The following is a 7,718-nucleotide window of genomic DNA, read 5'->3' as shown; positions in this document are numbered from 1 at the left end:
ACATGTTTGATGACTATACCTTTGTAGTGTCGTTTGAAGCCAGGGAGCATGATTCCTCTAGATCCATTTTTCTTTCTCAGGATGGCTTTGGCTATCTTGGGTCTTTTGTGCTTCCAGACAAACTAAAATATTCTGTTCTAGTTCTGTGAAAGATGTCCTTGGTAATTTGATAGAGATTACATTGAATCTGTAGATGGCCTTAGGTAGTATATTCATTTTGACTATATTGAATCCTCCAATCCAAGAGCATGTCCATCTTTCCATCTGTTTGTGTCACCTTGATTTCTTTAATCAGTGTCTTATAGTTTTCAGAGTACAGGTCTTTTGTCTCTTTAGGCAGGTTTATTCCTAGCTGTTCTATTCTTTTTGATGTGATGTTAAGTGGGATTGTTTCCCTAATTTCTCTTTCTGATCTTTTGTTTTTAATATAGAAATGCAGTTGATTTCTTTGTATAAATTTTGTATCCTGCAACTTTGAAAATTCATCGATGAGCTTTAACAGTTTTCTGGTAGTGTCTTGAGATTTTCTAGGTATAGTATCATGATCATGTCTTCTGCAAACAGTGATAGTTTTACTTCATCCTTTGCAATTTGGATTCCTTTTCTTTCTTTTTTTGTCTTTTGTCTTTTTAGGGCCACACCCTCAGCATATGGAGGTTTTTATTCTTCATTTTGTTTTATTCAGGTTTTTATTCTTCATTTTGTTAATTTGGTGTATCACTCATTGATTTGCAGATATTGAAGAATCCTTGCATCCCTGGGATAAATCCCACTTGATTGTGGTGCGTAATCATTTTAATGTATTGCTGGATTTGGTTTGCTAGTATTTTGTTGAGGATTTTTACATCTGTGTTCATCAGTGATATTGGCGTGTAATTTTCTTTTTTTGCTTTTTAGGGCCAAATCTGCAGCATATAGAAGTTCCCTGGCTAGGGGTCAAATCAAAGCTGTAGCTGCTGGCCTAGGCCACAGCCACAGAAATGCAGGATCTGAGCTGCATCTGTGACCTACACCACAGCTCATGGCAATACCAGATCCTTAATCCACTGAACGAGGCCAGGGGATCGAACCTGTGTCCTCATGGATGCTAGCTGGATTCATTTCTGCTGTGCCAAGTGGGAACTCTTTGGCCTGTAATTTTCTTTTTTGTGTGTTATCTTTGCCTGGTTTTGGTGTCAGGATGATGGTGGCCTCATAGATAGAATGAGTTTGGAAGTGTTCTTTCTTTCCTCTGCAATTTTTTGGAATAGTTTCAGAAGGATAGGTGTTAGCTCTCCTTCTCTAAATGTTTGATTGAACTTACCTGTGAAGCCATCTAGTACTGGACTTCTGTTTGCTGATAGTTTTTAAATCACAGTTTAAATTTCAGTACTTGATTGATTTGTTCATCTTTTCTATTTCATCTTGGTTTATTCTTGGAAGATTGTACTTTTCTGGGAATTTGTCCATTTCTTCTAGGTTGTCCATTTTATTGGCATATAGTTGCTTGTAGTAGTCTCTTAATGATCCTTTGTATTTCTGTGATGTCTGTTGTAACTTTTTTCATTTCTAATTTTATTGATTTGAGTCCTCTCTTTTTCTTAATGAGTCTGGCTAACGGTTTATTAATTTTGTTGATCTTTTCAAAGAACCAGCTTTTAGTTTCATTGATCTTTTCTATGGTTTTCTTTGTTTCTATTTCATTTTTTTCTGCTCTGATCTTTATGATTTCTTTCCTTCTGCTAACTTCACATCTTGTCTGTTCTTCTCTCTCTAGTTTTTTTAGGTGTAAAGTTAGGTTGTTTATTTGAGGTTTTTCTCGTTTCCTGAGGTGGGCTCGTATTGCTGTAAACTTCCCTCTTAGAACTGCTTTTGATGAATCCCATAGGTTTTGGATTGTTGTGTCTTTGTTGTCATTTGTTTCTAAGTATTTTTTAATTTCCTCTTTGATGTCTTCTGTGATCTATTGGCTGACCCATGGATCTACTTCATGTTTAGTCTCCAAAATTTGTTTGCTTCTTTTTTATGTTTCCTGTCTCTTCATTGAGAAAGAGAAATGAAACGTCATTTTGTTTTTGTATTATTTTCTTCATATTGTCAGATTGTTTAACTGTGTTCTCTTATAGCTGTCTGAACATCTGTAGAGAAATTACTTTGAATTATTTGTCAGGCAATTTCTTGATCTCCATTTCTTTGGGTCTGGTTACTGGAGGTTTACTGTATTCCTTTGGTGGAGACAAGTTTTCCTGATTTTTTGTGATCATTGTAGCCTTGTGGAGGTACCTGAGCATTTGAAGAGGCAGTCACCTCTTGAACCTGCTGGTGCAGGTCTGGGATTTTGTGGGGTGGGGGGGAGTGGGGTGCAAGGTGGGGAGGAAGCAGAGAGGGACTGAAGCTTGGATGGCTGGTATTAGGGACGTAAATTCCTATGGGTTGGTGGCAAATCTGAGTAGATGGCTGGAGACTCCATCAGTGATGGAAGTTGCTGAGCTTCTCTGCAGGGCAGGTCTCCCACTCAGAGGAAGTTCCTTCTTGGCAGTGAATACTGTCTTGGGGGATGAAATGATATAGGCAAAATGAAGTTGTCTCCCTTCTCTTCTTGTGCAGTTAATTATGATTTTGTTGTTGTTGTTCCATAGTGGTGTAAAACTTTGTAAGTGGATTCTACAGATCTCTTTGAGCTGTTTTTGTTTGTGGATAGCAGCCTAATCATTGATTTTTGTTTGGGAAATGAGGATCTTCTACATAGCCATTATTTTTCCAGAATTTTTTTTGGGGGGGTGGGGGCATACCCTCAGCACATGGAGGCTCCCAAGCTAGGGGTCTAATTGGAGATATAGCCGCTGGCCTACACCACAGTCACAACAATGCCAGATCCAAGCTGCACCTGCCACCTACACCACAGCTCATGGCAATGCTGGAGCCTTAACCCACTGAGAGAGGCCAGGGATTGAACCCACAACCTCATGGTTCCTAGTTAGATTCATTTCTGTTGCACCACGGTGGGAACTCCTCCAGGATCTTCTTCTATTTTATTATCTTGCCTGATTGCTCTGGCTAGGACATCCAGTAGCATGGTGGCTAAGAATGCTGAGAGTGGGCACCCCTGTCTTGTTTCTGATCTTAGAGGAAAAGCTTTAAACATTTTACTGTGCATGCAATTGTTTGGAAGTTTGAGGATTGTGAGTTGGTTGGTTGTGGGTTTGTCATATAAAGACTTTATTGTGTAGAGGTTTGCTCCTTCTATACCCTTTTATTGAGACTTTTACCATGAAAGGATGTTTTGTAAAATGCTTTTTCTGCATCTATTGAGATGAGCATATCATTTTTACTTTTCACTCCATTAATGTGATGGAGCACATTGATTTGCTTATGTTGAAGCACCCTTGTATCACAGAGATAAATCCCACTTGAGCTTGGTATATTATCTTTTTAATGTGCCATTGAATTTGTTTTGCTAGTATTTTGAGACATTTTTCATCTCTGTTCATTAGGGATATTGGTCTGTAATTTTTCATGTGTTGTCTTTATCTGGCTTTTGTATCAGGGTAACACTGGTCTCATGAGTTTGGGAGTGTTCCTTCCTATTCAGTTTTTTGGAATAGTTTGAGAAAAATTGGCATTAATTTGTCTTTAACTGTTTGGTATGATTCACCAGCAAAACCATTTGGTCTGGGGATTTTCTCTATTGGGATGTTTTTGATTACTGATTTAATCTCCTTATTCATTATTAGTCAAGATAGGTTTTCTATTTCTCCCTGATTCAGTGTTGGTTAAGTTGTATGTTTCTAGGAATTTACACATTTCTTCTAAGTTGTACAATTTGCTGGAATACAGGTGTTCATAGCAACGTCTTTTGATCCTATGTATTTCTGATTATCAGTTATATGACCTCTTTCATTTCTGATTTTCTTTTATTCTTAGTCTAGCTAAATTGATAAACTGAAGATTTGTGATTTTTTTTTTTTTTAGAGCTCTTGGTTTTGAATCTTTTAGGTATCTTCTCTGATCTCTATTTCCATTATTTCCCCTATGATCAGTTATTTCTTTCCTTCTACTAACCTTGGCTTACTTTGTTCTTTTTCTAGTTCCTTGAAGTGTAATGTTAGGTTAATTTGGTATCTTTCTTTTGTTCATATATGCGTTTAACCCTATAAACTTCCCTTTATGAACTGCTTTTGCACGATCCCATTGGTTTTGGTATGTTTTGTTTCTATTTTCATTTGTTCCAAGATATTTTTTGATTTCTTTCTTGATCCATTGGCTATTCAAGAGTGTGCAGTTTATATCTTGTTTATACGAGATGAACCATTAAGTGAAAAAAAGCCAAAAAAAAAAAAGCTGCTAATTTATGCAAAAGAAATACAGGAAGGATTAAAACAGAAGCTAGAGACTGGTTATTGGTAGAGGGGTGGTTTGAAAAGTCAGTGGGAAGAGACTGACATTACTCAGAGCATCTTTTGTATAGCTCTCTTAGAAACATAGTAATATTTCACATACCATTTACTTCCTCCCCCCCAAATAAAACCAACTAGTATGGGGGGGTACCCAAAATGGGACAAAAACACCACCACATGATATAACTATGTTATAATGAGTAACACAACACTGAGGGTGGTTGGGAACTAAAAGTAACTGTGGAAAACACTATTTATTTTCACTGGATAATTTAAGGCCAAAGGAAAAACAAACTAAAAACAAATGCTCTGATCTGGTCAATAAATGTGTTTATCACTCAGTTGTGGAATGGTAGTTCTAAAACTACTTTATGTGATACTAGAACTGAACAAGTAAGGACAAAGATTGCAGATAATGTGAACCAGGTTCTTACCATAGGAGAAGGAATTAAAAATAAGAAAGGGAAAGGCTAAAATAAACCCTGTAATATTGAATTTGAAATAGGAAATATTAATATAAACTCATGTGTTTTTCACATACATATGTTTAGATAACTAGCTGTAGAATATGGATGTGTGACTGTGAGCGAGCATACCTACATTTATTTCCTAGATCTGGTTGCAGAGGGGACCAAAAAGCAGTGACACTTTAGTAGCAATGAGCACACAGACTGCCCAGATCTTGGTCTCTAAATGCCATTCTCCAATGAACAGAACTAGAAATCCTTGGAAAGGTAGTTGTTCCAGGACTGGGACAGGAAATGAATATATGAGTGTTTGACATCCAGAAAGGAAATCTTTAAAAAGTAGGGAGGAGAGTTCCAAATACAGGCGTCCACCTGAAGGAGCTCTTAATGGCCGAAGCTGGAATAATTTAAAGAAAAAAATGATGAAAGTTTACTGTTAATTTAAAAGTTTTAAAAAAGGGGGTGTTTGGGTGTAGAGGGATTATACAGTGAACCAGTCAGTATTACTGCGATCTTTTCCCGCAGGCAGACTGTGTGTAAGACAATGGCTAGAGCCTGAGACGTTCTCTAAGCTGGGTAAGTGGCCTTGTCAGTCTGGCTCCCCTGGGAGCAGACCCTCTGGGAAGAGATGGATCTATGTGCAGTTCTGGGCTAGGGGCTGCCTGGGGCTCAAGGTCCCCTCTTCCATGCCGGGTGAAGCACTCTCAGCTGCAAGGCTGTGCATGTCCACTCCACCCTTAGGAACCCCTTCCCGTGGTATTTAGGTGCCTGTTTGGAAGGTGGGACACCGCTGCTCTCCTCAGTTCTACAACTAAGTAGTTCTTGACTGCTGGTGCCCTGGTGAGATGAAACAGGCAGATGAGAGCAGGTAAGAACCATCCCTCTGGCAATAGACTGTACTGAAAACTCTTCTTGGCTGGTGCCAGTCAGACACAGAATCAACGTAGAAACAAGATAAAGCCTAGAGGAAGGCAGCACCCATGGGAGCTAACAAGGAAGTCTCAGTGAGTGGATTTTAAGCAGCTGCAGCTAAGATGATTTTTAGCCATAGGCCTTGACTTAGCTTTCAAAACCTGCCTCACAGTAGCCAGTGAGTAAAGTGAGCACAAAAATTTAGCTTTTAACCTGAAAGAATATGCTTAATTGGGAGATGGCTTAGAAAGCAAATCAGAGGAAGAAAACTCTCTTCATCCTAAGCTTAAGGTCATTTTTCACATCTCTCACTTTTGAAAATAAAAATTCATTTAGTAAATCTGTCTTCTGCCAACCCAGATCAGATCAGTATTGTGTATGCATTTTGAGTAAAATAAATCATTCCAACACCTAAACTTGAAAGACAAGTACTCTGATGATAGCTCTATGGATGCCCTGGCCCCACCCCCACCCCCTGGTAGCTTGTGTCATGATCAGAGCTTGACAGGGTTTAACAGAACCACACCAAGGCAAACACAACTGCCAGGCTGGCTGAGACTGGGACCTTTAGGCTGGCTGCTTCCTAAAGGGCCCAGAGCTGCCCCAGGATGAGAAGGGGCACTGGTAGGCACTGCAACAGCTGCCTTGACCACATATCAAGGTCAGTAAAAGGGACTTAAAAACAGAAAGGCCTCTGGGAAGGGAAGGGAAAAGAGGACGATGGTGGCAAACACGACAGAGTCTGGAGGACACGGGAAAAGCCAGTCCGTCTTTACTGTAGTGAGTGCAGGATACAAATAGTTTACAACAACCTTAACGTTTTCTTAACCATTTGATAAAAAGTTCACTATAATATTTATTGTATAATGAAGAAAAAAACAACACGTTCAGGGAAAAATTGAGATTAACTTATTTTTCTTAAAAGGTTCATCTCAAGGATGGCAACAAAGTCCAGCTTGTGCCGCCAAACGGTTTTACATGATCAAACCGTGTACAGCTTGTGTGAACTGTTGACTACAAACATTTACCAAATACATAAATCTCTTTTAAAAAAGCCATTTTAAATATAGCAAAGCAGTGTCTTCTTGCACAGCAAAGTGAAGAAAGTTTCTACAGAGAAATAAAAGTTTTACATTTGTAAAATCTTTTTCACATTCTAATCATCTAGCTTCTTATGATCCAATGCCAGGAGTTTTCTGGTTATTTACTATGTATTTCTTGTGCGCATGATGGTTAATACAGAAAATATGTTAATGCTTTATCAGCTGTTTTTACAGTAAAAGGAAATGGTAAAACATATGCTGTTCTTTTAGAACAAACCCCTGATTTAGTCTCTAACACAATGAACATAATTAGGGCTCACAGGATGGAGTTTTGGTTGGGACCATCTGTAGACATATGATGGTTGCTGACTCTCTCAGTGTAATACCAGGCAGAGTGCTGAAGGAAACTGTACTTTAACCAGTGCAATGTACTCTAAGCTTTTTTTGTTTTTGTCTTTTAGTAATAAAATACTGCATCTGCAGGGATGAAATTTTCTTGCAATGGTGTCATACAAAATGCATGAGTCTAAAAGGGTAAGAAAGTAGGCTCTCAAGTACCACGTCAGTGTCTTCCCCACTCAGAGGGGGTTTTCACCAGGTGCGTGTATGTATATGCGTTGGTACACGGGGTCTGGCTGAGGGTGTCTCTGTCAAGTCCACATGCTCTAGGTCACACTGGGTGTGTGGGGAAAAGGGTTAACAGTCAAATACTCAGTTCCTGAAAACGGAATATATTGTTACTTGGTCAGTGTAATTGAAATACAAACTCCGAGCCTTGCGTAATGTTATTTTAGAAAACAGTAGTTGTACTGATTATAAACCTGCATAGAAAGAAAGATTATTGAGATACAGTCAGAAAAGCCATCTCGTAAGGCACACAAGAAAATAGACAGTAAATGTGAATGTGTTAACTCCTATCC

This window comes from Sus scrofa, chromosome 1, assembly GCF_000003025.6.
Source record: "Sus scrofa isolate TJ Tabasco breed Duroc chromosome 1, Sscrofa11.1, whole genome shotgun sequence".
NCBI lineage: Eukaryota > Metazoa > Chordata > Mammalia > Artiodactyla > Suidae > Sus > Sus scrofa.
The sequence above is the reverse complement of the archived record's forward strand: the minus strand, read 5'-3'. Positions refer to the sequence as shown.